The sequence below is a fragment of the Cannabis sativa genome, chromosome 6, assembly GCF_029168945.1.
Source record: "Cannabis sativa cultivar Pink pepper isolate KNU-18-1 chromosome 6, ASM2916894v1, whole genome shotgun sequence".
Classification (NCBI taxonomy): domain Eukaryota; kingdom Viridiplantae; phylum Streptophyta; class Magnoliopsida; order Rosales; family Cannabaceae; genus Cannabis; species Cannabis sativa.
The window spans coordinates 22,953,706-22,965,424 of record NC_083606.1 but is presented as its reverse complement, the minus strand read 5'-3'; positions in this window follow the sequence as shown (position 1 = coordinate 22,965,424).

The following is an 11,719-nucleotide window of genomic DNA, read 5'->3' as shown; positions in this document are numbered from 1 at the left end:
CGGTTGCTGTGTTTGTTAATTGTGCTTGGGTTTGGTTTCTAGGGTTATAATATGGTTGTTTATGGTGAATTGAGCAGGTTTTAGTGCTTGTAAGTGAGTTTTAGCCAAGCTTGAGTTTTGAACTCAAAGCTTGGAGCTCACATGGTGAATTGTGTATTTTTGCATGAAGCTCGGTTTTGATGCTTTGAAAATGTTTAGTGAGGTATTTAGAATAGGTATGGAGAGTTTTGCATGGTTTGGGATTGAATTGAATGAGATATGAATTTTTGAGTGTCTCCTGCACTGAACCGGAATTCCAGTTCAGTGAAGCCTACAGCAACCGGTCTACCGGTTGGGGCTTCCAGGATTTCCAGAACCGGAATTCCGATTGTAGAACCGGTCTACCGGTTGGGGAAAAATTGGGAACCCTAGTTCTTCCCATTTTTATGTTGTTTAGGGTATTGCCATGCTTTTTATCGATAGGGAAACTTCTAGTTTCTAGTTTAAGTCCCCGGGAAGTGATTTAGCGTATCACTTATCAGTGTTGTGATTGTTATTGTTTAGGAGCCTCTAAATCGCTGTGCAGTTCGTTCCACTCAGGTTGACCGGGACACCTGAATTTGGAATCGAGGTAAGATTAGTATAACAATATGCATATGTATTTACATGTTTAGCGTGCATGTTAGGAAGCCTGTTAGATTACATTAGAAATGTATGTTGGCTTCGTACCATCCGACTGTATCACATCGGTTAGGCTAGAGTATGACTAGCAACTGTAGTATGACCAGTGTACCGAGTATAGGCTGATACTATGGTTGGTGGTATTATACTGTTTGACTGTATCACATCGGTAAGACTAGAGTATGACTAGCAACTGGAGTATGACCAGTGTACCGAGTATAGGCTGATACTGTAACACATCGGTAAGGCTAGAGTATGACTAGCAGCTGGAGTATGACCAGTGTACCGAGTATAGGCTGTTACTCTGTCAGAAGTACCGTCGTACGAACGTTCGGGACTCAGTATCGTGTGGGACACGACAGTTAGGGTTGTGGTCAGGGGTATGGGCGTCTGATCATAACCCGGGATTTATGTATGTTTTATGATTTATGCTTTTCTTACTGAGTCTGTCGACTCACAGTGCTATGTTTATATGTAGGTAAGGGCAAGGCCAAGGCTGAGGAACCGTGAGGTCGAGCCAATGGAGATTGTACATGTCGGGGCGGTTAGGCTTGGAGCGTACGATCCTCAAGACAACAGTGCTTTTGTAGTTAGTCGCTGGGCGACAAGTATTTTGTAATAGATAGTATACTTTTTGTAAAGTATTTTGTAAATGGGATCCCAAAGTATTTTGTATGAAATATTATTTAAGTTTAATTAAAAGCAAAAATTTTAATTAATCACGATTTCCATAAACCTCGTTGATTAGCAATGAGCTGCACAGTACGTTTAAAAATCACGTAATACGCCTATGCTAGTTAGGGTGTTACACAAACTCTCTCTCTCTCTCTCTCTCTCTCTCTCTCTCTCTCTCTCTCTCTCTCTCTCTCTCTCTCTCTCTCTCTCTCTCTCTCTCTCTCTCTCTCTCTCTCTCTCTCTCTCTCTCTCTCTCTCTCGGTCCACCCTTGAGGCAGCTAGGGCTTGCTGATTTTTGTCCTCCATTCAAGTTAGTTTCAGCTGGATTTAAGTGTTCTTAAGTGCTAGGTAAACTCTTGTCTTCTCTCTTTTAAGTTTCTTGAATTTTTTTAGAAAAAATAGTTTATGCATGTTTTGAGTTGTTGGTTGCTGTGGTTGCTGGTGATGTTTGTGTTGGTATTATATTTATCCAGGATCTTAGATCTATTTGCAAGTATGTTGATTTAACAACCTAATATTGAACTTCTAAAACGATGAACTAAACACATAAAAGTTAAGAATAACTTACAGTGATTGCAGCGGAATTAATGTCTCCTTCCACTCAGATCTCTAACCCTTGATTCCTGTCTGTAGCAGAGTATAATCAAGATCTGAGCCCGAAAGTTCTTCAGTTGGATGTGATCCTTCACAGTCTTCCAAACTATGATGAGATACTGAATGATGTGAGTGGGCACTTCTCTCTCACTAGGGATTTCGAAATCTCTCTTTGTTTTTCTCTCTTGATTTCGTGTGATACACTTTGCAAAGCAAAGTTTTCTCAAGCAAACTCATTCATTCAAAGAGAGGAGAGGGGCTGCTATACATAGGAAAAGGGAAGATCACAACTTTCCAAATAAACAGTTTCCTCTTTTACTGTGTAATTGAATAACTGCCTTATTTAATGTGATTCACCACTTTCCTATTTAGGCTAGGCTTTGATTAGCAATTAAATGACAAATTAAATTAAAAAATAATAATTGGGAAAAGGCAATGATGTGGCCGGCCATGGTGTGAATGGGCCTCACATCGATTTTGCAGTTTCCTCAATTTTATTTCTATTTCTCCAAAAATGCCATTTTTCCAATTCTAATCATTTAAATGCCAAAACCAATTATTTAATAACTAAAATAGATTATTAAATAATATTGCCATTTAAAATTAATTATTAATTCAGACATGCAAATTCTCATAATTAATAATTAAACCTAGAAATCCTCTTATTTACAATTTCATCCTTAAACTGTGAGAATTCACAAATTAGACATAGTCTAACTTTTAGAATTATAATTGATTAATCATAAATCAATTATAGAGTCCTACTAACAGTATAGTCTCAACTAGAATGGGGACCATGGATCTATATTCTGAGCTTCCAATAAGTTGAACCGATTTACCAAGTAAATCCCTAACTTATTAATTCCTCGTTGAATCCACTCTTAGAACTTGGAATTGCACTCTCAGACTTATATAGAGCATATCATATGTTTCACGATATCAATATGCTATCTCATTTAACCATTGTTATAATCTTAATGTGATTTAGAGATCCTCTATATAGATGATTTACATCGAGACGGGACCAATTTACCGTTTACACCCCTCAATGTATTTTGCCCATTTGAACACTTAGTTACCTGTAAATGATGTTTTAGTGATCTAATATATAGTCACTGAAACAAGAGCTCATCCATTTACTTCTATTTAACTAAGCTCAAAAGGAATCATCACTTTACTTCTATACACCAGTAGAAGCTATAGATTTCCATATTTATGTTTAGCACTCCCTATTCAGTTATGCTATCATGTTCCCACAATATATGTATTATCCTGATTCAAAGCAAGCTTTAACTAATAAATCAAAGAACAAGAATAGCACTCCTGAGATTGAGCCTAAGCATATCAGGATTTAGATTCTCTTAATCTAAGATCAACTTCTGACATTGACTTGGAAAGATACAACGGTAAGTTTACAATATCTTTAACCAAGTTCAATATCGGTCCAGTCCAATGCATACTCCATGCATTCGAAACCAGTATACTTTGCCAATGTTCTGGAAAGAACATAACACTTACTCCAAGTGTAAGTATACTTCATCGCTGATTATCACATCAGTGTAAATCCAAAACAACGATGAACGAGGACCAAATCTTTTGAATCATATAATCACAATCACATTCCACTGTATTGACGATACTGTAATTGTGAATAACTATATGTTCTGGATTTAACTGATTTTGTGCATATATCAAGTAAATGTATTAAACCATAAACATGTAACATACATGTTAACATACTTCACTTCTAAATTGATAACTAATCAGATTGTAATGAGTTTTATTTAGGGCATAAAACCCAATAAACTCCCACTTGCACTAACATAAAACAAGTAGTGCATTACAATCAATCTTTTGTCTTGATCCTCTTATCAAGTGTAGTATCTTTGAATCCACCCATATATCTGGAATCGGGTTCATGAGACACATGAAACCTTCCTAACTTATGCTTTACTCATCAAGGGATACTGAAATCCTTACTGCCTATTAAGCACATCTGAACTACCAGAAGACATATCTCTCAAATTTTAAAATTTGGAATTGAGATAAAGCAGTGTAGAATTTTCTTCAGTAAAATAACTTTCTGGTAATTTTGAATTTACAAAGTTATATCTTCTCTGATGAAGCTTGAATAATTATAGATGGGTTTTAACACTCTTCTATAATGATTCCTCCACCCCCAGAGTAACCACCATCTCACAATGAGTCGGTGTGCATATCAGGACCACTAATGCATAGTTCTTTAATAACATATACGTCACTTTTGTAAATCTTTCTTGATTGTCCCCTAATGTTCCCCATTTGATTACATCTCAGATGGCTCCCACTCAATAGCAGATGTCTGGTTAGAAACTTTTAACCTTTTACTATTGTTTCTGGGAACATCTCATTGTGACTTATTATCTTAAGTCAAAACTGTAAGTTTCTTTAAGATTAGTTCAACAACATAGCAGTCTAGTATTTGAAGTGAAAAATACTTGCTAGAGATTTAAGCAATCAAATCAAGATACCATAAAATGTTATGAGGAATAGACATCTTGAATCAGTCTTTCGAATAGACTATGCAAGAATTCTTCTATCTTACTCTCATAATTCTGATAAGTTATTTCTATCCATGTGAATGGTTAGACTTTGTTTTTATCAGAGGTGTTCTTAAGTTCCTATCACAATTATCAACCAAAAGAAGATGGGTAAAGAATTTTAATATTCTCCCACTCAACCAAGGTAATGTGAAACATTATCAAAGAACTTTAATGGTATCTATTACGACAGTAAATCTAAACTGGAACATATAATCAAGATCAAGAATTTATTCTGATAATAGCTAATTTATTATATTATTTCCATGTTTAAAATTATGTGTCACAAAGGGTACTGTAGAATAAAATCCACCCCTAAGTTTATAGAGATTATGGTCCACCCCTAAAGGTTGTAAATCTCTAAGTGTGATAGAGAGTCTGTGGAGTTGAATATAATCCAGAGTTCATTAGATATAAAAAATCGTTTGAACTGCATATTATTCTTAACTTTTCTCCACCCCTATCAGATCAAAAGATCTTTTTATTAAACAAATTCTCAGATAATTGTTTTTGAAACCAACAATTATTCATAAACATAGAAATAACTTCTAGTGTTTATGTAGTAATAACTCTGTAAAGAGTTTAAATACTTTTTGAATTTGCATCAATAATAAAAACACATACACATTCAAACATAATAAATATAATAATCGGTAATAGATAAAATAAAGAACTGAAGCTCAACTCATAAATTGCAATATAATTGAAAAAGATATTTTATTATAAACCAAAAAAAATTGTTTGCAATATTTATGAGAACCAAACAGGGAATTAAGATCCCAAACTTGAAATCCAAATTGTTTGAAAAACTAAACAATTAATTCAAATGAAAGAGCTTCTTCTTTATTGTAGACAATCTCCATCCACCATCCAGCTTTCTAATCTAACTCGTTAAGACAGCACCCGAGTTTAAGAAGCTTTAGCTATAAGAAGAATAATAAACAAGGTTAGTAGTCCAGAATTATTAATTCAAAAGGATAATAATTCACTAAAAACACATCAGTTTATAAAGAAAATACCTTGTTTCTTTGCGAGATACTTAGGACATTGGGATTTCCAATGGCCTTTCTCATTGCAGTAGAAACATTTTCCTTTTTGTGTATTGCCAGAAGCTCCAGCATTTTTGTTCCTAGCTGCATTCGCAGCTTGAGCTCGCTTCTTGGCATTTTTCCACTTCTTCTTATGATGGGATTTGGAAGTAGAAGCAACAAGTGCTTCAGGATTACTTGTCTTATTACCATTTCCAGAATTCTGAGGTTTATTCCCTCTTTTCTTGGGACCTCCAATCAAATTTTCATATGTCTGAAGGTCATTGACTAAAGTATGAAAGTCTTGTTCCTTCTTATTCATGACATAATTTGATGTGTAGGGCAGAAAATCTGGAGTCAGGCTATTCAAGATGAGACTCACTTGAGTAGTCTGATCTATTTCAGCACCATGATTCTGGGCTTCTTGGAAATAACTAGCCATCTGGAGAAGGTGATCACACACATTCTGATGGGGTTCCATCCGTGCGTTGATGAATTTCTTAGTCGCGTCGAAACGAGACTGAATAGATGCCATACCGAATAGCTCAGTTAACTGCGTCATGATTTCTGCAGCCGTGACAGTGTTTGCAAACCTTGTTTTCAAGGTGTCAACCATGCTGGAAAGCATGAAGTAACGAGCTTTATTGTTAGCATTATGCCAACGCTCGAACTTCTCTTTTACAGCTTTGGTTGCATTGTCACTTGGCTGCTCAGGGGACGGCTCAGTCAACACAAACGAGGCACTTTCACCTATGAGAGCAATATGAATGTTCTCTCTCCACTTTGGGAAGTTAGACCCATTTAGCTTATTTTCAGTTAAGAGTGACAACATGGGATTTGACATTTCAATTCAGGATACTACAAGATAATACATAGATATCAATTATGGTTCATCACAAAATCTCATTTAGAAATTATCAGCATACAGCAAGTAGGAATGACTAGAGAAAATACAAAAAAATCAAACCTAAATAATTTCCAAGGTTTTCAACAAACTGATATCAGTGTCCCGTTTAGGCGAGAGTCAAAGCTATCATTCATTGAATAGAGTTGTCAGCTCATCTAGAATAGCAAACCTTCTAGCAACCTTTTATTCGATCGAAAAGAGAATCCGACGTTGTCCCGTTTAGGCGAGAGTCAAGGTCATTCTTATTTCATGAGCTTCTACCATTGTTTCATATGTTTGTAAGTCTTATACAGTACCCACCATTAGGGTGGTTAATACCAATATAAAACACTTACAAACATACTTATCTTTCGAGATTAAACGGCGCTAACTTGCTAATGAACGTTCCTCCATTAGGGAGGATTACTCACTAAAACAATAGCTATGTAAAACCAACAATGGAGATCGAATATCTCAAAATAATAAAGCTCATTGTTTAAATTGTATTTTCTTCTATTATTTATTTATTTTAAATCTATATATATATTTATTAAATTTTAAATTTAGAATAGAATCTAAATAAAATTTAATTTAATATTTGTAAAATTAAACTTAGATGGTTAAGAAAATAAAATGAATTATTTCCATCTTAGTGTTAATTTTCCAACAAATATTAAGAAAATTACTTAATTTAAGTTGTATTAATTTAAATTAATTTGCAACTCAAATTAAAATTTTCTACAAATATATATATTGTATTTCCAAAAATACACAATTTTTTGAAATACATTTAAAATAAATCAAACTTTACTTAGAAAAAATACCTCAAGCAAAAATATTATCTATCTAGATTTTCTTGACTAATTAATCCAATTTCTAATAATATATTTCAGTTCCTTTATTTTAAATTAACCATTAAATGAAAAGATCATTGATTTAAGTTGATTCAAAATTAATTAAAATAATTAATTTACAACTTCAATGTATCTTTCAAGATAAATTCAAAATCATCTTGCATAATTAAATGTTATTTTGAAAAATGATTAATAAAATAAATAGAATATATTATGAAAATTATTCAAATTTAATTTGTTATGGAAATACCCAACTTAAAATAATTTTCTTATTTAATTAAATATCATGAAAATAATAATATCTAAGTATCATTATGAAAATCAGCTTAGACATTTAATTTTCAATTTAATTAAATGTATTAAATTCAGGAAATAAATAATTAAGTATAGAGAAGGCTTAATCATTAATTTCCAATTTAATACAAGGAAAAATATCCTTAATTGAATTGTACCAAAATTAATTATTAACTAATTAATTTCACAATCAATGATATTTTCCTAGATTAGAAATAATAATTAGTATGGAAATAACTATCTAGAAAATATCTCAATTCCACTAAGTATCTTTTCAAGATCTGGAAAATATCTGATTTAAGTTATTATAGAAAGAATCTATAATTTACAAACTTAAAATTTTCCAAACATCATTTAATTAAATATCAAAATTAGGTGGTGACTACCTAATTTAAAGATATTCCCTTTTTAAGTTTAAAACCAACTTAAAATAATATCTTCTAAGAATTTTCAATAACTAATTCCTAGAATTCCTCAGCTTAATATTATTATCAAAATATATTCAAATTTAAGTTATTATAAAATTAGTAATTACTAATTCATAACTTAAATAAGAATATTTAATGAAATAATAAAAGTAAGTTTCAGAAAGAATCTAGTTAGTTAAAATTCTTTATTTAATTAAATACAAGAAAAATACAAATAGTTTATCTAGAAATGAAATTCATTAAACTATGTTTTTCTTAAATTAATTTCGAAGAAATTAATTATGTTGCTATTCAATTTTTTATTAGGTCAAACTAATATAATTAACCTAGCACAGTTATTCAAATCAGGCAAATGGGCCTTCACAATTGGGGTTGTTCATGTGAGGGGGGGGGGGGCTGGGTCCAGTATGTCGCACCCACTTCTAAGGCTCCCAACTCTCACACAAGGCCCAAAAGAGAGGAATTTAACCTTAAAATGAACAACTGTTATTAATTGAATAGGCCCATTAACTAAATGAGCCTAAATAAAATCTATCAGGTTATGACATTTTATTTAGCAACAACAACCTATATGTATCTATAATAGAAATTAAACATATAGGCTCACACAGGCACACAGATTTGGATGGATCCTATCATGTTACTAGGTCATACACAGATGAAAGAAGTTTGTAAAAATTACCTGTTACAAATTATCTACTTGATCTATCATCAATTGAACCATGGGTTAAAATTAGATCATTTGATCTGTCAACAAGTTAACCCTGGCAATTTAGATCAAATAATAATAGGTTTTAGAAAAAAAAACTTACAAACAATCTAAAACACATACTCCTGCAACAAGGTTAGATCTGGATAGTTGGATGTAGGATTTATTTAATTTTAAATCTATATTTCGAAAAATAATATTAAAATTAAACCTATCATTTTGAAAAATTAGGTTTTGGGTAACCTAAATGCATTTCAAAATTAAATTGTTAACTTTCCTTTTAAATTTCATGTTATTTAATAAATTAAATAATAAAATAGAAAATGGTGAATACATACCCTTTTCTTGTTTTACAATTTAATTTAATTAAAAAAAATAACAAAATTTAAAAGTTAACAAAAATACCTTATTTCCTCTTTTAAAATTATCATGATTATTGTGATCTTATTTTAATTAAGGTCAAGTTACCAAAAAAAATTAATATCTGACCTTAAAAAAATAAAATAATCAAATTTTAAAAGGAAATAAGAAAAAGGTAAGCAAAACTTGATTTTTTCCTATTTTCAAAATCAAATTACACTAATATCTAAAATTAATTTTAAAAATAAAATTAATTTATTTCTGATAATTAGATTTGAAATTTGAAAAACAAAAATCAACATACAAAACTACACAAAAAATCGGAATTTAATTCCATGAAATAGCATGAAAAATCGAAGAAAATGAAGAAAATAGCACACTGTACGGATGGTATGCGTTGCATACCATCCGCGCGCGCAGGGGAGGAGATCAGCCGAGGTTCCTCGGCGCAGGGAGGCTGCCAGCAGCCCTTCCGCGCGCGTGGGTAGGGTGATCACCACCCAGATTTTTTCCGATTTTCAAAAATTCATAACTAATTCAAATTAAATCGAAATCGAGTTCTGTAAAAAAGTAAATTGCTTAGAATTTTCCAAACTATCCAATAAAAATAATTCCAGATACAGACAATCAATTATTTTTCCCAGAATTCACAAACATCAATCAAACATCAATATGACATAACATGAAACCATCCAAATCACAAGCAAATCGTTTTAAGTCCAAATTTCTTGCAAGCAAATCAATTACCATGGCTCTGGTGCCAGTTGTTGGTATTATATTTATTCAGGATCTTAGATCTATTTGCAAGTATGTTGATTTAACAACCTAATATTGAACTTCTAAAACGATGAACTAAACACATAAAAGTTAAGAATAACTTACAGTGATTGCAGCGGAATTAATGTCTCCTTCCACTCAGATCTCTAACCCTTGATTCCTGTCTGTAGCAGAGTATAATCAAGATCTGAGTCCAAAAGTTCTTCAGTTGGATGTGATCCTTCACAGTCTTCCAAACTATGATGAGATACTGAATGATGTGAGTGGGCACTTCTCTCTCACTAGGGATTTCGAAATCTCTCTTTGTTTTTCTCTCTTGATTTCGTGTGATACACTTTGCAAAGCAAAGTTTTCTCAAGCAAACTCATTCATTCAAAGAGAGGAGAGGGGCTGCTATATATAGGAAAAGGGAAGATCACAACTTTCCAAATAAACAGTTTCCTCTTTTACTGTGTAATTGAATAACTGCCTTATTTAGTGTGATTCACCACTTTCCTATTTAGGCTAGGCTTTGATTAGAAATTAAATGACAAATTAAATTGAAAAATAATAATTGGGAAAAGGCAATGATGTGGCCGGCCATGGTGTGAATGGGCCTCACATCGATTTTGCAGTTTCCTCAATTTTATTTCTATTTCTCCAAAAATGCCATTTTTCCAATTCTAATCATTTAAATGCCAAAACCAATTATTTAATAACTAAAATAGATTATTAAATAATATTTCCATTTAAAATTAATTATTAATTCAGACATGCAAATTCTCATAATTAATAATTAAACCTAGAAACCCTCTTATTTACAATTTCATCCTTAAACTGTGAGAATTCACAAATTAGACATAGTCTAACTTTTAGAATTATAATTGATTAATCATAAATCAATTATAGAGTCCTACAAACAGTATAGTCTCAACTAGAATGGGGACCATGGATCTATATTCAGAGCTTCCAATAAGTTGAACCGATCTACCAAGTAAATCCCTAACTTATTAATTCCTCGTTGAATCCACTCTTAGAACTTGGAATTGCACTCTCAGACTTATATAGAGTATATCATATGTTTCACGATATCAATATGCTATCTCATTTAACCATTGTTATAATCTTAATGTGATTTAGAGATCCTCTATATAGATGATTTACATCGAGACGGGACCAATTTACCGTTTACACCCCTCAATGTATTTTTCCCATTTGAACACTTAGTTACCTGTAAATGATGTTTTAGTGATCTAATATATAGTCACTGAAACAAGAGCTCATCCATTTACTTCTATTTAACTAAGCTCAAAAGGAATCATCACTTTACTTCTATACACCAGTAGAAGCTATAGATTTCCATATTTATGTTTAGCACTCCCTATTCAGTTATGCTATCATGTTCCCAAAATATATGTATTATCCTGATTCAAAGTAGGCTTTAACTAATAAATCAAAGAACAAGAATAGCACTCCTGAGATTGAGCCTAAGCATATCAGGATTTAGATTCTCTTAATCTAAGATCAACTTCTGACATTGACTTGGAAAGATACAACGGTAAGTTTACAATATCTTTAACCAAGTTCAATATCGGTCCAGTCCAATGCATACTCCATGCATTCGAAACCAGTATACTTTGCCAATGTTCTGGAAAGAACATAACACTTACTCCAAGTGTAAGTATACTTCATCGCTGATTATCACATCAGTGTAAATCCAAAACACTGATGAACAGGGACCAAATCTTTTGAATCATATAATCACAATCACATTCCACTGTATTGACGATACTGTAATTGTGAATAACTATATGTTCTGGATTTAACTGATTTTGTGCATATATCAAGTATATGTATTAAACCATAAACATGTAACATACATGTAAACATACTTCA